The sequence below is a fragment of the Gopherus flavomarginatus genome, chromosome 11 (assembly GCF_025201925.1).
Source record: "Gopherus flavomarginatus isolate rGopFla2 chromosome 11, rGopFla2.mat.asm, whole genome shotgun sequence".
Taxonomy (NCBI): domain Eukaryota; kingdom Metazoa; phylum Chordata; order Testudines; family Testudinidae; genus Gopherus; species Gopherus flavomarginatus.
The window spans coordinates 5,789,994-5,809,962 of record NC_066627.1 but is presented as its reverse complement, the minus strand read 5'-3'; the positions used below and the strand labels follow the sequence as shown (position 1 = coordinate 5,809,962).

The 19,969-nt window shown below is 47.5% G+C and overlaps 2 pseudogenes; both read left to right on the top strand.

The window, feature by feature from the left end:
* The first annotated feature begins 1,341 nt into the window (after window positions 1–1,341).
* Window positions 1,342–3,231, top strand: LOC127031768 (duodenase-1-like; annotated as a pseudogene).
* Window positions 3,232–13,725: 10,494 nt separating this feature from the next.
* LOC127031573 (mast cell protease 3-like) lies at window positions 13,726–19,740 on the top strand (annotated as a pseudogene).
* Window positions 19,741–19,969: the final 229 nt, after the last annotated feature.

The window sequence follows — 19,969 nt, the reverse complement described above, 5'->3', positions numbered from 1 at the left end:
AGTAAATTAGAATCAGCTGAGGGGGGAGCTACCTGAGGTTAATTGGGACCAGCTGATTCCAACTTGGGGCTGCCTGAGACCTTTTTAAACCCTTCCCTGTGGAAGGAAGAGGAGGAGAGTAGAGAGAGAAGAAGCTCTGCTGCCAGGAAGGCAGGAGCAGAAAAACAGCGAGAACCTCCAGGAGGAGAGGCTGTACTTTCTCCCACAAGGGGTGGGGGGTAAGAATTCATTAACCAGGACTAGTGGAGATACAGGGAGCAAATTTCCCTTGTGTCCCAAGGGGGACCGCATTACCTGAGCCTGTCTCACCAGGGCTGAAAGTAGCAGAGACTGGGGAGACTGAGGAGGTGCCTTGCACACCCCCCATTGGTTCCTCTGGTCAGGTGTTAGCTAGGCTAGGTGAACTTCTTAACCCTTTCCAGATAAAAGAGGCATTACCCCTTAACTGTCTGTTTATGACACTCTTCCACTCTGTACACCCACCTGGAGACAGAAGGAACACAAACAGCAAAGAGGATGGTCCTCTCCTTCAGGCATCTGAGCTTTTTTATAGAGAAGTACTATATTTGCCCTTTTCCAGTCCTCTGGGATCCTTCCCACTTCCATGAGTTCTCAAAGATAACCACTAATGGATCAGAGATCTCTTCAGCCAGATAGCTAGATAGATATAGAGCTTTATGGAGAGAGAGAGTATGGGGATGGATGAATAAATAGACAGTATGGGGATGGATGAATAAATAGACTCTGGACTTGCACTGCTGCTGAGACCCTGGCTGACCTTTGGGGGCTGAGCATAATTTAAGACCTGGCCCTACAGTTTCTCTTGAGGGAACAGGTTGTTCTGTTACCCGCACAAAATTCTGTTACTCAGACACTCTAGGGGCATCCAGCTTTACCCAGTTCATAAGGCACAAGGCTTAACCTTCTTAATTTAGGCAACCACCCTTACCTATTTGTAGGGCTCAGGCATAACCTTGAACTCTAGGGCACCCACTCTTACCCATTCCTAGGGCTGGAGAAAGTGTCTGGCAGGGAGAGATTGAAAGTGCTCACTCTGTTTGGCTTCTCCACAAGTCACTGGGGAAGTGCCTGGTGCTCAGAGCACAAGGACCTTCATGGAGAAACAAAGCTGGGCTCTGGGGGGCTTTTGAATCCAGCAGGAAAAGACAGAGCAAGATCCAACAGGGAAATCTCAAGCCTGACCAAATCCAATGGGAAAGGAGGCCCCAGTGTGGGACAGGGAGGGGGATTCACCAGGGAACCAGCAGAGGGGTTTCTCCATCTCTGGCTGGTGTCAGACCCAGCGTGGCTGCCTTGCTGGAAAAGGCATTCACTAGACACATGACGGAGTTCAGTACGGTGGAGCTGGGCAAGGTTCTCCAGCCAGGGTCACTCTGGAAGACAGATGGGATGGTAGAATAGAATCTGCTGGCCTGAACATCTGGGGATCCAGGCATCTGGGGGTAGAACAGACATAAGGGGATTCTGCCATCTTTAGATGAGAGGCCTCAGAGCTGGCCACGTCCCCAGACAGGGACAGGGAAGGCACCAGTGCGGGAAGGAAACCTCCCCTGATGCAGACGGGGATGTGGCTCGAGATTTCCTCTTGGGAAATCTCCACCCCTGACAGATCGCTGCTGGGTAATTTCTTGCTAGCCAGACACATGACCCTGCATGTACCAGGTCAAGTCTTCCCAGGGTCCCCTCCCTGCTGCTTGCTGTATACAAGCCCCAGGGATGAGACACATCCACCAAACCCAGTCCCTGGATTTGAACCAAGGATGCTGCAGCTGCTGCTCTCCACAGCTTTTTCCCCATGTCACATTGGTGAGTAGGGCGACTGGTTGATTTCCTAGCCCCAGAGGGCTAACGCTAGGATTGGGGCTGAGTGAATCACTATGTTGTTTGCTCAGGGACTGAACCATAAAATCTGAAAAAAAACTGGTCACCCAGATAATTCCTTTTTATCTGCAGCAGATTTTTTGAAAAATCCAATCTTCACTAAAAATTGGTGTTAATGGAGAATCCACCATGACCTTTGGTAAATTGTTCCAATGGTTAGTTACTGTCCCTGTTAAAAACTCATGTCATGAAACAATCATTTAGAAAGAAAAACAAACTTTATAGTCCCTCTGGATTTGAAACCAATTTAACCTGTAGGTTTTCCAGTATTTGATCATTCTTGTGGCTCTTCTCTGACCCCTCTACAATTTATCAACATTTTTCCGGAACCATGGACACAAGAACTGGACAATGGGTCACCCTATATAGGAGAAAAGTCCTTTGGTCAGTCTTTTGGTGTATCTTTAGCTAAACGGAAAAGGAAAAGGAGAAAGACAATCAATACGTAGGTGCATAAATGGTCTCTGTGTTATTCAGTCGCATAACTTTAGATAGAAATCTGCACAGGTTAGGAGCAGGGCTGTGACAGCTCCACCCTACCATCCCCTTGACTTTTTGAGCAACATCTTTCTCACCTGTGAGTTCAAGACTTCATGAAGCCGAGACAGAACTGGAAACGGATCTAGGCCCATCGCTGGGTCCAGCACCCTGACTTCAATAATGAGAACTTTCACAATGACATCATGCCGCTGAAGGTACCACCCCCACTGACTTCACACTGCCAGGGCACTGCCTCATCGCATCACCCCACCTCCAGTAACATCATACTGCTTCAGATACCACCCCCACCCCAATGACCTCACACTGCTGCAGGCACCGCCCCATCTCATCATCCCACCCCCAGTAACCTCACACTGCTAAAGACACTTTCCCTCATCCCATCACCCCTCCCCAGTGACCTCACACTGTTATGTACTACCCCTACTCCATCACCGCGCCCCCTGTGACCTCACACTGCTAAAGGTACCATTCCCATCCAATCGCTCAGCCCCCAGTGACTCATTCCCTGTACAGACATCCAGGCTCCAACTGAGTGGTGCTGCCCCACACCAGCTCTGATCCCTGTGCTGATCCAGGCCCATTCTCTCTCTCTCTCGTCCATGGCAGCTGTCACACAGCACAGAGCTGATAGAGTGGGTGAGGCTCATCCCCCTGCTGGAGGCTGATCACTATGTCAGCCCAGGCTCCGAGTGCAGTGTGGATGGACGGGGTCAGACAGGAGTGAACACCACCAACAACAGGCTGCTGGAGGCAGAGCAGGAGGTGGTTTCAGATGGCCTGTGCAAAGGGTGGTACCAGCATTACGATGTTTGGGGGACCATGTGCTGACTGTGTGTGTGCTGAGCCTAGCGACCTGCTAGGCAAGGCTGAGAGCTGAGACCCTCTTAATGAGGCTGTGATCCCTAAGCCCTTTAGCACCCATCAACATTTAACCAGGGCTGGGGCTACTCAGGAATATCAGAGCTGAAAAAAGCTTGCTCCTAAGTGACCAGAGGAGCTAGTGAACAGGAACAGCTAACAGGGAATTTTTGTGAGGGAGTTTACAGGAGAAGTCTGAGGAGGGGCTAGAAACACTTAACATTCTTTAAACTTCAACTAAAAAACATCTGATAAAAACAAAACATCAGCAAAGGAACCAGCTTCAGGAGTAAAAAGAGAATGCAGGCAGCAGTCCAGCAACAGAGTGGGAGGCTATTCAGTTTAGTGCACCCAATACAGCATGTATGATTATCTGCCTATGGACAGGTGGCGTATGTGTGCATTTGGTGCAAGGAGCTCCTGGCCCTCAGAGACTGAATACGGGCTTTGGAGACCAGGGTGGCTGAGATGGAGGAGCTAAGGGAAAGACAGAGGTACACAGAGGAGATTTTCTGGGACACAGTACAACGGTCCCATCCCCAGTCTGACAGTCTCTGTGCTATTGAGTAGGATGAAAGCCTCAGGGATGGAGAACATCTAAAAGGAGCAGAGGGAAATGATCCCACAGTTGGGACCCTCCTTCCAGATGATGTTGTGGTACACTATTGTACTGAGGATACCTCTCCAGGGGAGGAAACGCCAGTTATTTAGGAAGAGACAGATAATAGCAATGGGTGATTCGATCGTTAGAAACATAGATAGCTGGGTTTGCAATGACTGAGAGAACTAGGTGGAGACTTGCCTGCATGGTGCAAAGATTGTGGCTCTCTAGAGATATCTAGATAGGCTCATGCGTAGTGCTGGGGAGGAGCTGGTGGTCATGGTACGTGTAGGTACCAATAACACAGGGAAGGATAGGAGAGAGGTCCTGGAAAATTTAGGCTGCACGGTAAGAGATTGAAGTCCAGGACCTCCATGATAGCATTCTCTGAAATGTTTCCAGTCTGCACGCAGTATTTTGTCTTCCAACCATGGACAGTGCCAGATGCTCCAGAGGGAATGAACAGAACAGGTAATCACCAAGCAATCCAGCCCTGTCACCCATTCCCAGCTTCTGATAAAGAATCTAAATATGTGAAAGAAAGTGTAGAATCAAATGAAGTAAAAATCCTAAATGAACCAAACTGTACCATAGAATCTCTATGGATAGTAATTCCATGCTCTAATAAGAAGAATATAGCAGTAGGGATATACTACAGACCATATGACCAGGATGGTGATAGTGACTGTGAAATGCTCAGGGAGATTAGACAGGCCCTTCAAATAAAAAACTCAGTACTAATGTGGGATTTCAACTATCTCCATATTGGCTGGGTACATGTCAGCTCAGGAGGGGAAGCAGAGTTAAAGTTTCTTGACACTTTAAATTACTGCTTCTTGCACAGCGAGTCCTGTAACCCACCAGAGGAGAGGCAATTCTTGATTTAGTCCCAAATGGAGCTCAGGATCAGGTCCAAGAGGTGAATATAGCTGGACCGCTTGGTAATAGTGACCATATTATAATAAAATATAATAAAATTCGACATCTCTGGGGTGGGAAAAACACCACACTACCCCAACGCTGTAGCATTTACTTTCAGAAAGGGGAACTACGCAAAAATGAGGAGGATAGCAAAACAGAAATTAAAAGGTACAGCACCAAAAGTAAAATCCCTGCGAGCTGTACGGAAACTATTTAAAGACACCATATAGCTCGACTTAAATGCATACCTCAAATTAAAAAACACAGTGAGAGAACAAAAAAGAGCCACCGTGGCTAAACAAAAAAGTAAAAGAAGCAGTGAGAGGGGGAAAAGACATCCTTTAAAAAGTGGAAATTAAATCCTAATGAGGAAAATACAAAGGAAAATAAACTGTGGCAAATGAAATGTAAAAATATAATTAGGAAGGCCAAAAAATAATTTGAAGAACAGCTATCCAAAGACTCAAAAAGTAATAGCAATTTTTTTTAAGTACATCAGAATCAGGAAGCCTCCTAAACAACCAGTGGGACCACTGGATGATAAAGGTGCTAAAGAAGCATTCAAATATGATAAGGCCATTGTGGAGAAACTAAATGAATTATTTGCATTGGTCTTCACAGCTGAGGATGTGAGGGAGATTCCCACATCTGAGCCATTCTTTTTAGGTGACAAATCTGAGGAACTGTCCCAGATTGGGGTATCATTAGAAGAGGTCTGGAACAAATTGATAAATTAAACAGCAATAAGTTACCAGGACCAGATGTGATTCACCCAAGAGTTCTGAAGGAATTCAAATGTGAAATTGCAGGACTACTATCTGTTGTCTGTAACCTAGCATTTAAATCAGTTTCAGTACCAAATGACTGGAGGATAGCTAATATGATGCCGATTTTAAAATAGGGTTCCAGAGGTGACCCTTGCAATTACAGACTGGTAAGCCTGACTTCAGTACTCGGCAAACTAGTTGAAACTATAGTAAAGAACAAAATTGCCAGATACATAGACAAAAATAATTTGTTGGGGAAGAAGGAACATGTTTTTTGTAAAGGGAAATCATGCCTCACCAATCTACTATTATTCTTTGAGGGGGTCAACAAGCATGTGGACAAGGGGATCCAGATGATATAGTGCATTTAGATTTTCAGAAAGCCCTTGACAAGATCCCTCACCAAAGGCTTTTAAATAAAGTAAAAAGTCATGGGATAAGAGGGAAGGTGCTCTCATGGATTGGTAACTGGTTGAAAGGCATGAAAGATGTGACAGGTTCAGTCACAGAGAACCCTTTGGGACTCTCTTCTGATGTGCTCAAATTACCCTATGACCCTCTGTTTTCCATGGCAGCCTGGGACTTCCAGAACCCTGTCTTGTTGAGCCGGACACACTAGCCTGCTGCAACACAGACCCAGGGTCTGGGCCACGTCCCCAAAGCTGCAGACCTTAATTGAAAACAGCTCAGCAGGTTACCTGTCTCCAGCACCCAGACACCCAGCTCCCAATGGGATCAAAACCCCAAATAAATCCATTTTACTCTGTATAAAACTTATAAAGGGTAAATTCATAAATTGTCCACCTTCTGTAACACTGAGAAAGAGATATGCACAGCTGTTTGCTCCCCCAGGTATTAATCACTTACCCCTAGTCGCCATTCTTCCTGGGTTGGCCCACATGTACACAGAAGGCTTGCAAGTAAATAAACAATTTACAACCAATTGTCCTAATCAATGGAAGCCATCGAGATTCTAAACCACCCATAATGACTCCCACTTTGCATCATTACAGTAGGACCTCAGAGTTATACTTCATATTTGTAGCTTCAGATTCAAGAATAATACATGCATACAAAGAGGAGGACTGTATTCAGTAGGTTATAACCTTTGTTATGATACCTTACAAGAGACGTTTTGCATAAAACATATTCCAGTTACATCATATTCACACTCATAAACATATTTCCATAAAACATATGGAGTGCAATGTCACAGTAGGAATAAATGGTCAGTTTTCAGAATGGAGAGAGGTAAATAGTGGTGTCCCCCAGGGGTCTGTACTGGACCCAGTCCTATTTAACATACTCACAACTGATCTGGAAAAAGAGGTAAACAGTGAGGTGGCAAAATTTGCAGATACAAAACTACTCAGGAGAGTTAAGTCCCATGCGCAGACTGCAAGGAGTACAAAAGGATCTCTCAAAACTCAGTGATAGGGCAAGAAAATGATAGACAAAATTCAGTGTTGATAAATGCAAAGTAATGCACATTGGAAAGCACAATCCCAAGTATACATATAAAATGATGGGGTCTAAATTAGTTGTTACCACTCAAGAAAGATCTTGGAGTCATTGTGGATAGTTCTCTGAAAACATCCACTTAATGTGCAGCGACAGTCAAAAAAGTGAATAGATTGTCGGGAATCATTGAGAAAGGGATAGATAATGAGACAGAAAATATCATATTGCCTCTCTATAAATTCATGGTACACCCATATCTTGAATACTGTGTGCAGATATGGTCGCCCCATCTCATAAAAGATATATTTGACCTGGAAAAGGTTCAGAAAAGAGCAACAAAAATGATTAGGCATATGGAATAGCTTTCTTATGAGGAGAGATTGAAAAGACTGGGACTTTTCAGCTTGGAAAAGAGACAGCTAAGGGGGGATATGATAGAAGTCTATAAAATCATGATTGGTGTGGAGAAAGTAAATAAGGAAATGTTATTTACTCCTTCTCGTAACACAAGAATAAGGAGCCACCAAATGAAATTAATAGGCAGCAGGTTTAGAACAAACAAAAGAAAGTATTTTTTCATGTAGCACATAGTCAACCTGTGGAACTCTTTGCTAGATGATGTTGTGAGGGCCAAGACTGTAGCGGGGTTCAAGAAAGAACTAGATAAATTCATGGAGGACAGGTCTATCAGTGGCTGTTAGCCAGGATGGGCAGGGATAGTGTCCCTAACCTCTGTTTACCAGAAGCTGGGAATGGGCGACAGGGGATGGATCACTTGATGATTCCCTGTTCTGTTCATTCCCTCTGGGGCACCTGGCATTGGCCACTGTTGGAAGACAGTGTATTGAGCTAGCTGGACCTTTGGTCTGACCCAGTATGGCCGTTCTTATGTTCTTATGTAAATTTAACATGGGCTCGTGAACATAGTTGACAAATAACAGGAATTGCTGCTCTGAGCTGAGGGCTCATGAGCTGGAAGCGAATGAGGGGGAGGGAGACGTGAGTGTGTTGGTCAATCGCAGGATGACTTAGGGCCACAGCCAGGAAAAAGGTCAATGTGGTCTTGGGATGGAGAAGCCAAGGTGTTCCCAGTAGAGAGAGGGAGAGTTTAATGCCAGAGGAGAAGGTTCTGGGCATTGCTCAGCTGGAATCTGGTTCACAGCCTTGTCCCAGAAAGAGGGAACTCGGCTGGAGCAGGTGTTGAAAAGAGCTGGTGGGACAATCAGGGGGATGGAGAGCTGGTCTGATGAGAGAGGAATAAAATACCTGGGCTAGATTAGCCTAAAACTCAACCTGAGAGGGGACCAGATTGCACGAGGGAGGGAGACAAGCTTCTGAAGATAAAGGACAAATCAAATGGGGATAAAAGTGGCAGGGATCAATGGAGGCTGGAGGTGAGGAGAAGGTTTCTAACCATCAGAGGGGGGAGGTTATGGAACAACCTCCAATGGCAGATGCTGGGGGCGAACCACCTAACAAGGATTCAGACAAAGCTTGATAAGTCTATGGATGGGATGATACATTGGAGATGCCTGGAATAGCGGGAACTGGACTCTATGACCCAGTAAGAGTCTTCCAGGCCTGTGTTCCCATAATGGCATGAGGCACCTGAAATACAACTCCCAGGATGCACCATGATTAGAAATTGTTGGACTTTGATTTTTCAACAAAGTTTTCCAGGGAAAATGTTGATGAAAAAACCTCCCTCCCTCCCCACATCCCCACCACATGTTCTGACTCTCTCTACTCCTCACCCTCACTAGAGGTTCAGCTGGTGAACTCAACTCTGAAGCTACCTAACAGACGGGAGCTTGGGTGAAATCCTAGCCCCATACATGTGGATGGGAGCTTTGCTGTTGATGTCCATAGGGCCAGGATGACATTGGACCTGAGGGAGAGTCAGCATTCCCGTCCCACAGGAAATGGCAATATTTCTATCTTTATCTTCAAAGAAAAGTTGAGATTTCAACATTTTTGGCAGAATGGAAATTCCAAAAACAGATTTGATTCAGAAATGTAAAAATGTTTAATTTTTAAATAAAAATGAAACATGCTGAGATGTGAACAGATTGAAAAGTTTCCTTCCATGTGAACATACCGGAGAGAGTACAGAGGAGAGAAACAAGAACAAATAAATGATCAGAGGTTTAGAACAGCTGACCTAGAAGGAAACGCTGAAAGAATTGGGCATGTTTAGGCTAATGAATAAGTGATATGATAACCATCTTCAGATATGTTAAGGTCTGTTCTAAAGAGGACAGTGAGCAAATGTTCTCCATATCCATTGAAGATGTAATGGGCTTAATCTGCAGCAAGGGAGATTTGGGTTGTATATTTGAAAAACTTTCTAACTCTATGAATAGTGAAGCTCTGGAACAGATTAACTAGGGGGAGGTTGTGGAATCTCCATCACTGGAGGTTTTTAAGACCGGGTTGGACAAACACCTGTCAGGGATGGTCTAAGTTTATTTGGTACAGCCCCAGAGGAGAGGATTAGACTAGACGACTTCTCCAGCTCACTTCCAGCCCTACATTTCTATGATTCTAGGGTTTTGGTTGGTTGAGCTCACCCAAAATGCTACATTTCAAGCAAGGTCAACATTGCCTTCTGGGAACTGTAGTTCAGGCCTCTATTTTCCCTTCTGTAGCCCCTGCCTGGACTACCTCTCCCACAATGTACTGAGTCATGTGATTCCCATGATGCCTCAAACAGCTCAATCCCTTAGGAGAGAATGAAGACCTGAACTACAACAAACTAAGTCAATGCATAGATGCCGACTTCCAGAAGGATAGATTGATGGATGAGTAGAGGGAAGGATGGATATTGCAAGAAGATGGACAGATGAATATTGCAGATCGATGGATGGGTGGATAATGCAGAAGACGGCTGGATCGATGATGAATAGATATTGAAGAAGATCAGATGGATGTGGCAGATAGGAAGACAGACAGATGGATATTGCAGAGGAAAGTTGGACAGAGAGCTACTGGTGATCCAGAGAAATGAACAACAACCAGTCGAGCCTGCTGTGAGATCTCCCTCCAGGCAGAACTTATCCATATTTTTTTCCAAGGCTGCAGTCTCTGCTTTAGCCCTATTGATTCCATTCTATGTTTCTTCCCCACTATCTTTTCAAAATTCATATGGACGTCCTATGCTGACATCCCAGCGCGTTCATATAACTCTGTGGGGATTTTCAAGGATGGGAGAAGGGAGTTCCCAAGTTCATAGCTTTCTGCCGTGTTATATCGTGATTCCTACAGAGGAGAGTTCACCTGCTTACCAGGTCAGCAGTCAGGGTCACCAGTGTTGTCAGTTGTTGGCTGCGTGTGTGTTCTCTGTGTGTATGTTCTCTGTGTGTGCTGCACCAGCTCTGGCCAGGTAGCCAGTACAGCAGACTTCTATCAAACTGCCCAAGAAAACCACAGACTCGGTTCAGTGGGGGAGGCACTTGGCCAGGTTTCTTGCTAACAGAGCACAGTATTAATGCTATATATGTGCTACAGGTACACTGAATACATATATACCCAAGACAAGGGACTCAGCTCAGTGAGGGACTTTCTGCTCCCCCCTCAGCCGGACAAAGACACCCGCTCTGTGACCCCCCTTTTATAAATCAATACAAACAATTTACGTATTGTCCCTCTGATATGGTTAGTTACCACACTTTACCTGTTGGTTTTCTCAAAACATCTCTATTCTTCACCCTGTCATCCTGACCTTATCTTTAGGAGGGGTCAGTGTGTTCCTGTATCACCTTCAGGGAGTGTGTTTAACATGTATTGGAGGTATTTACCTTGTATTAGGATGTTCTGGCACCATCCTTCTGGAATATGTTTGCGTGAATAATTAGTGCCTAGGAGTGCCAGCCCTGGTCTTGACAAGTTCGTGTATCAGATAATGAACCTGAAAACAGGTCTCTGCTTAATAACAGGGCCTGACTTTTGGTCATAGCCCAACTCTTGCTAACTTTATTTTAATTCAGAAGGGCCTGACTTAAATTCAGGCCTTAGGTCTTACACCAGGATCCTTAAAGCAGGCCTCATGTCTCAGGATCTCTCTTCTGATAACACCCTCTAGGTCCATCCACCCCTTCACTCTATGCATCCCTCCCTCCCCAACCACAACCTTCTATCAATCCATCCGTCTCTCCCTCTCTCCCTACACATATGGAAGTCTCCCTCCCTCCCTCCCTCCCCACACACCCTCTTCATCCATCCCCTGACAGTGTTAACCATGGCTGTAGTATCTCAGGTCTGTTTGTGCCTTCACCTCTGCCATGTTTCCCTGTTAATTTCACTCCATCTTCTGTCCGCCAGAATCAATGGAGTCTAGTGACATTCAGCCTTTGTCGGTGTTTAATTCCTTCCAGGGCTTTTAGAATTGGCCACCACTATCACACACAGCCAGGCTGGCATGTGCAAAGCCACCTGCAGGAGTGAAGCAGTGTATGTTCGGCCCCTAACACCCTGCAACCCATTTGACAATCCCCAGTCCATCCTGCCAAGTGCTGGGGCTCAATCCCATGGAAGCTCAGCTCCCAGCATCTCCCAATGCAGGGATATGGGCAGATTTTCAGAAGCACTGAACATGCAATGGGCCTCCTAGAACGTAAGGCCAGGAGCAGGTACATACTGGAGTCCACTCAGCCCCTCACCCAGTGCAATGGGAGCAGCTTCTTATGGGATCCAGCCTCACCCTACACAGCAACCCTTTGTGTGAGGGTGGGTGAGGGATGGACATGGGACCTTTCCTTTCTAAGGGCCACCGGTTTCAATAAAGCCCCAGGGTGGGGACTGGCTGGCCCAGGAGCATGGGGATGGGACATTGAACCTTTTCCCTCTCAGAGCACCAACTCTCCCGGACAAAACTGGCTGGCTCTGATTAATTGTTTTGGGTCTGGTCCTCAATCTGGGTGTCTGTGGGAAGTGGTGCTCTCACAGATGGGGGGATCTAGTCTCCCTGGCCCATATCCCTCCCTCTGGCTAACACCCACACTGCGGGGCAGTGGGAGGGTTGAGAAGGATCAAAGGGCCGGTTCCTACCAGAAGCTGAGCTGAGAGTTGATCAAATCATGACTCCCACCACAGTAGCACCAAGCCAGAGTGAGAGTTAAAACTCTGTTGTTAGCTACTGAACCACCTCCCGCAGATTCACTCCAGATGTGCTCAGTACCCAGAAGTGCACAGGTGCCAGGGGCACCAGGGGGTCCCATCTAAGTGTGTCCCCAGCTGTGCCTGGCCCCAGAACGAGCAGCCCCGAGCTGGGCAGGGCTTCAGGGTCTCAGCTGTGAGGGACGTGACCCAGTTGGGCCTGATCTCCCTGCCCGCTGCCCAGGAACAAAGATGGCCAAGGACCACCTGACGGGTGGAAACATCACACTGAGGTGTCCCCCTCCACCCGCATCTCTGATCCAGCCCAGACACCTGGAGGAAGAGGCCAACAAAGCCGGTTTAGTGGATGTCTCAGCCCTAGCCACATGCCCCAACAGGTATGTGCACAGACCGGGCTTGGGGGGTGTCAATGCAAGTTGCATCAGGGGTCAGCTCTGCCCCATATGTGCACACTGCTCCAGACTCTGGAGGGGACTAGCCACAGAGGAACCTTCTTCCAGCTCCTTCACCGGGACACAAGGAGAGAGATGAGTGGTGTTGCTTTGCAAGACAGCAGGCAAGCGAGTCTGTGAGCCTGCAATTGGTGAAGGTCCCAGCCAGACACTGGAGCCTTCCTGTTGCAGAGAGATGCTAAGATGAGGCTGAGTTGACCACAACACAGGCCTCAACTGGGACCTTCCTCTTAGCAGCTGAGCCACCTGCCCCTGCTCAGCAGGGTGCAGGGCACTGCCCAAGGTGGGCACAGCCCTGCAATGCCCATAGCCCCAACACAATGGACTCAAGGGCTGAGAGGTCTCAGATGGCAACTCCCCTTTTCCACCGTCACCCCCTAGCTCATATGGTAGGGGGGTCCAAGGGCTGAGATGGGAGAGCCCTCACCCACATCCTGGAGAGCATGGCCCTGAGGTTTTCTGCCTTGCATTCCCAGTGCCAAGCTAGACCTGTAACCTGTCGGTCAGGCAGATGCCCCCTCCCCAGCTGTGCCCTGACAATGCTGCTCATACTCCTGCTCCCCAGGGCTCAGGCTGGTGATTTGGGGGGGCATAGTGGCCCCAGTGTGCGTAGCCCCCAGGGGGTTCAGAGCCCCAAATATGCATGGCCCCTGGACTATAGCACCCCACATATGCACAAGCCCAGAGGTGCAGGGCCCAAGAAGTACATAACCTCAGGGGGTGCAGGCCCCACAAGTGCACAGCCTCCAGGGTTGCAGGGACCCAGATGTGAATAGCCCTGGGGCTAAGGGGGCCCAGATGTGCACAGTCCAGGGGTACAGGAAGCCACATGTGCACAGCCTCATGGGGTACAGGGACCCACATGAGCTCAGCCCCCCAAGGGTGCTGGGCCCCAGAGCTGCACATTCTCCACAAGTACAGAGCTTCAGATGTACAAAGCCCCAGGGTGTGCAATTCCCCATATATGCACATCCCCAGAGGCTCTAGGGCCCCAGATGTGTGCAGCCCCAAAGGTTTGCTTTCTGCTAGCTCTGCAGGGTGGCTGGTGACTGCCTTACCCTATGTGTGAACTCCTCCCCGGCAGAATCCAGGGGCTGTGGTTTACCCTGAGCCAAGCATCACCAGTCCTATACGTGACACCCAGAGACAGACACACCATCGCCTTCCCCAGCCTCCCTCTGACGATGCAGCTACTGCTCCTGTTTCTCATGGTCTTTCCCCTGCCCCCTGGGTCTCAGGCTGGTGAGTACAGGAGGGAATAGGCCCCTCTGGCCTCACAGGAAGTAGAGCCTGGCACTACTGGAGCTGTCTGCAAACCCGGGCTCCTCCCCAGAGTCAGACGCTTCCACCAGGGCCATTGCTGTGTCCTCAACACCCAGCTTGAGTGCTGTGGGGCTCCAGGGCCTATCAGTGTTTGCCCAGGACCCAACTAGGGAGCCTCAGGGCAGAAGGGTCTGGGGATGGTTATCGGTGTGTATGTGCCCAGAAGAAAGCTGAGGTGCTCCCGAGCCTTGGGGCCTGGGAGCATCAGTGTGGGCCCAGGACCCAGCTGGGGAATCTCAGGTCTGTGGAGCCTTGGGGAAGTTATCAATGTGTGTGTGTGCCCAGAACAAAGCTGAGGTGCCCCCAAGCCTTGGGACCTGGGGGCATCAGTGTGTGCCCAGGACCCAGCTGGGGAGGCATAGTGTCTGGGGGCAGGTGGGCAGGGACCTAAAGGGGCAGAGGGAGAGGAGGGGGTTGATGCTACCATAATAAATCCCCTGAGAGGGAGGCAGCACACAGAAATTCAATAAGCGGCTGATGTGAACAGCCAGCTCCTAGACAGGAAATGCAGGTCTGTGAAGCCTGTATGGTTAGAGTGGGGGAAGGAGGGGTAGGAGCCAGGACTCCTTGGTTCATTTTCCAATTCTACCAAACTCTGGTCTCGGACTGGGTCAGTTCAGAGCCTAGGACAATGGAGGCCCTGATCCCGGTTAGTGGAGGGATACACCAGCTGGCTGGATCGGGGACCTGAATTAACTCCTTCTCTTGACACCTCTGTCAGGGGAGATCATTGGAGGACAGGAAGCCCGGCCTCACTCCAGACCCTACATGGCCTTTGTGAAAATAGAGAGAGAAGGAAAGGAGGAAACATGTGTGGAGGGTTCCTGATCCGGGAGGACGTGGTGGTGACGGCAGCTCATTGTAACTGCAACCTTGGGTAAGAAATGCAAGATCCCTTGTCCTGGAGTCAGCCATTCTCCTAACCTTGGGCCAGGTCAAAGTTACTCCCCACCCAACAGGGGAAAGGCCCTGGAGTGCTAGCATGATCTACACACACCCACTTTAATGAGGTTAATGACCCCTGCCTGAATCCACAGTGCTGGCCTATCTGCAGCACCTGCATCCCCTTGTATTTCACAGCAACATCTCCGTGCTGCTGGGGGCCCACAACTTTGAAATAGATGAACAGGGGAAGCAGACGATCTGGGTACATCGCCGAATCCCCCACCCGGAATTCAATGATGAGACATTTGAAAATGACATCATGCTGCTGCAGGTACTGCCCTCATCTCACCCCCCTACCCCCAGTGACCTCACACTGCTGCAGGTATCACCCCATCCAATCATCCCACTGTGATGGATTCCCCCTGGGGTGCCACTTGGAACTGGGGTACCACTGAGTCTGCCTGACCCTAAACCTGGGCTCCCTTTACACTGTAATGGTGTGACAGGCTCTCAAATCCCCTCCAGCATGTATACAGGTAGAGACACATCCAGCTGCAGCTTCACAACGAAGTTGTGATCAGCTCTGCATGGGAAGGCTCAGCTAAAGAACTGCCCAGTACTCAAGTGAACACCCCATCTAGAGACTAAACCTAAAATTGTACCATCTTGTGCTGCACAGAGAACTATACAGCATAATCTCATGAAATTTACTCCCTCCCTCAATGTGGAGAGGGACATGCACGGCTTTCTGCCCCAAGACATAATTTCCACATACACACTGGGTTTTAGACAAAACAAAACACGTTTATTAACTACAAAAGATTGTAAATGATTATAGGGGATAGCAAACAGACCAAAGTAGATTACCCAGCAAATAAGACAAATATGCAATCTAAGCTTAATATACTACACTGCTTACAAGTAGCAAAGTCCCACCCCAAATGTTGTTTTAGGCAGATTGCAGAGATTCTCGAAGGCCAGTTGCATTTGTCTGCAGATTAAAACTTCCGATATTTCATTTACAGGCTAGCCAGCACTTCCAGCCTGAGCTCAGTCCTTTGGCCCTCATTCAGTCTTTGTTTGTTAGATGTTTACAGCAGTCATCCTGGGCTGGGATTCCATGAAGAACAAGCCATGATTATGTCACTCCCTTGCCTTAAATAGGTTTTACATATGGCAGGAATTATTTGTCTTCCAGTGTGATTCCCTCTCCAGGTCGGTGGAAAAATACTAATATTATCATGAAGTCCAGTACCAGGTGGCTTGATCACATAAATCTGCAGACATAACATAAAGGCTGTTTGCAGTATTCCCAGGAAGGCTTGCCTAGGAAGGCTCCTTGGTAAGAGATTGGCATCTTCTAAGACCTACTGTTCTTCCTAACGGCCCGTAACAGCCAGCAATCTAGATTGATTGCATTCTGTCTAGTGGGTGTTCCCCAGGTGTAAACCCATTTGTAATAGGTGCGTAGACAATATTCCTAACTTCAGATACAAAAATGATACATGCATATAAATATGATAATCATGCTCAGGAAATCATAAGCTTTCCAATGATATTTCACATGCTTTATTTTGCACAAAATATATCACAATTGTGCCATACTCATATCCTAACATGACTATGAAGAATATGGGTGTGATGGGCTCAGTCACAGAGATCCCCTTGGGACTATCACCTGATGTGCTGAAACTACCTCTGAGCCTGTTTTTCCTGCCAGCCTGGGCCTCCAGAACCCTGCCTGGTTGAGCCAGACATTCTAGCCTGCTGCAACCCAGACACAGAGTCCAGGCCACATGCCCAAAGCTGCAGACCTTAACTGAAAACAGCTCAGCAGGTTACCTGTCTCCAGCACTCAGATACCTAGCTCCCAATGGGATCCAAACCCCAGATAAATCTGTTTTAATCTGTATAAAGTTTATACAGGGTAAAGTCATTAAATGTTCGCCCTCTATATCATCAAAAGAGAGGTATGCACAACTGTTCACCCCCCACTCCTCAGGTAACAATTACTGGGTTTATTAATAAACAAAAGTGATTTTTATATTAAATATAAAAAGTAGGATTTAAGTGGTTTTTAGCAATAACAGACAGAACAAAGTAAATCACAGAACAAAATAAAACAAAACATGCAAGGCTAAGCTGAATACACTAAGAAATCAGTTACAAATGATAACTTCTCACCCTAGATGTTACTTCAGGTAAAATCCTTCTCAAGTCAAATGCCTTCTCTGACCTGGGTCCAGCCTCTTCTCACCCACCGCTGTGGTTACAGTCCTTTTGTTTCCAGGTGCTTGTAGGTATCTCTGTGGGGTGAGGAGGCCACCTCTTAAGCCAGCTGAAGACACCTATTGTTTGCTTCCCGACTTTATATAGAACTTTCCTAAGGTGGGAAACCTTTGTTTGAAATCCTACCCCTCCTCTGGAAAAGTACCACATTCAAGATGGAATTCAGTATCAGGTGAGAGGGTCACAGGTCGCTCTAAGAACCCAGTCTCCATTCTTCCTGGGTTGACCCACCGGTACATAGGAAGGCTTGCAGGTAATCAGGGCCATTCACAACTCATTGTTTCTGAAGCACCCTTAATGGCTTCTACTTAATATGTTTTCATCAGTAATACAAGTTTATATCTTATTATCCTAACTCCAGACATAGAAATAATACATGCAAACAAATAGGAAGAACACACTCAGTGGATTATAAACTTTCCAATGATATCATACAAGGGGTATTTAGCATACAGCAGTTATGTCATATTCATAAGCACATTTTTATAAAGCATATGGAGTGCAACGTCACAATGGGATGTAATACCACCCCAGCCTCAATGAATTCACACTACTGCAGGTACCACTTTCATTCCATCCTCCCTCTCCCACTGACCCCCACACTGCGGCATGTAGCACTGCGTTCACGTCATCCTTCCACCGGTGACTTCACGCTGCTGTAGGTATCACTCTATCCCATCACCAAGCCCCTAGTAGGCACATGGCATCAAAGATTTTCTCAGTTCTCATGGGGATGTCCCACCTGGTCCCATCTAGCCCCACCCCCCCAGGACAGGATGCATCTCCCAAGAGGAGTTTGATTTCCCTTCTCTCTCTCCCCCTGCCTCCGCATTACAGCTGAGGGACAAGGCTGAGCTGACCCAGACTGTGGGCACCATCCCCCTGTCCCAGAAGAAGGTGAAGAAGGGGGCAGTGTGCAGCGTGGCTGGCTGGGGACAGACCAGTATCAAAACAAACGCCCAGCCTTCCCCGACCCTGCAGGAGGTAGAACTGACAGTTATGAGCAAGAGCATGTGTCTATCTCAGCCCATTCTGCACTATGTCCCATCCAGGATGCTGTGCGTGGGGGACCCCCAGCAGAGGAAGGCACCATTTCTGGTGAGTGTGGGACAGGGGCACGTGGCGCTGCAAGGTGCTGCAAGAACAGGAGACTGACAGGGCTCGGCAGAATGGGGAGAGTCAGGATCCATGGTGAGCCAGGCAGATCCTGGGAACCAGGAATCAGAATTGGCTAGATCCTAGGAATCAGGAATGGAGGCTAGGAATCAGGGACAAGAACCAAGCAGTTCTTTCAAATGAGGAATGAATGCTACAAATTTGGGACAGGAACTGGCTAGATCCCAGAAATCGAGGACAGAAATCATCTGGATGTTCAACAGGTTCTAGAAATCAGGGACAAGAATCAGCCACATGCTGGAAATCAGGGATGGATCTTAGTAGTGAGGGACAGATCCCAGAAATCAGGTTTGGAAATCAGACAGATCCTGGGAGGATCAGAGAGAGGAATTGCTGAATCAAGAACCCAGGGGTGGATCTGAGAAATCAGCAGGAGATCCTAGAAATCAAGGGCAGGGGATGGATGCTAGAAATCAGGCACCAGAATTGGACAGAGCCTAGAATTCAGGGACAGGGATTGGTTGGGTCTCTGGATCATGGGGTGTGAGCCCTGGGCAGGTCCTGGGAGTGACTTGACTTTGAACCCCCAGGAAGTGGGGTACAGAGGTGGATTTCAGGACCGTGAATAGAGAATGCAGCCCACCCTTTTCTTGGACATCGGTAACCCTACACTTGGAGTTTGCATTTCAGGGCGACTCCGGGGGCCCCCTAGTCTGTGATGGGAAGGCCCAGGGCATAGTCTCCCATGGCACTGGTGACTGGTCAACTCCCAGTGTGTTTACCAGGCTCTCCAAATATGTGTGCTGGATCAAGAACACTCTGCACAAGCTGAAGCCTTAGAGGGGAGTGTCTATCTCTAGCGTGACTGGAGAGATAGATGGGTATTGCAGATGGATGGACAGATATGTAGCCAATGATTTTAGTTTATTGCTCATTTATTGTGTGATGTTATGATTAAACAACATGTTATGCCATACATAATCTTTCTATGCTGATTAGAGTTAAATTGTAGGATTACAGAAATATAAGATTGGTCAGTAGTTAGAAGCGATAATTAGGATTTAGGTGTCTAAGTAAGGTGGATTCAAATGCAAGGCCTACAGGCTGAGGCCTGTAAGATAGCGGCTTAGCCCCACTAGGCCACAGGCTTAAGAAATGCTTGACGTAAGTTACCAAAGAATGACCTTGTGCCATAAGATTACGGGGAAAGATGTACTGGTGCTGCGAAAAATGAACAATAAGAGTAATTTTTTCCTTACAAGATCCCCAGTAGTGACATTTTTCTAACATGTGCCTTAACTGCAGGGTGCGCAATGTGCATAAAAGCTAATGAGGCATAGTTGTAACCACATTATAAAAAGAGGATGCCCAGATTAGGAAAATTGAGCTTCCTATTGGAAACACCAGCAGGAACCACCCCTCTAGTGATGATCATTTGGCAAGGCAGCAATTAGACCTTTAAAATATCACTAAATGATGTGACTATAACAATATTTGTAACATGTGAACAGGTCTTTATATAATTTCTATGTGCTTGGTTAATCATAACTTTAACTGTAACTTTAATAAAACTTGTAAAACAGACTGGGCCTTTTATGTGTGAAATGTACCTGTGGTCACAACCCTTTGTCCTTATGTGTTCCTAGAGACTCTGAAGCAAGTAAATCTGAAGCAAGTAGCAGAGGTGACTTTCACTCTGTGAGTTTGAAACTGTAGCCACTAGAGCCAAACCTATGATGGTGTAATACCGCACTACAAAATTCACTTAAATAAAAGAA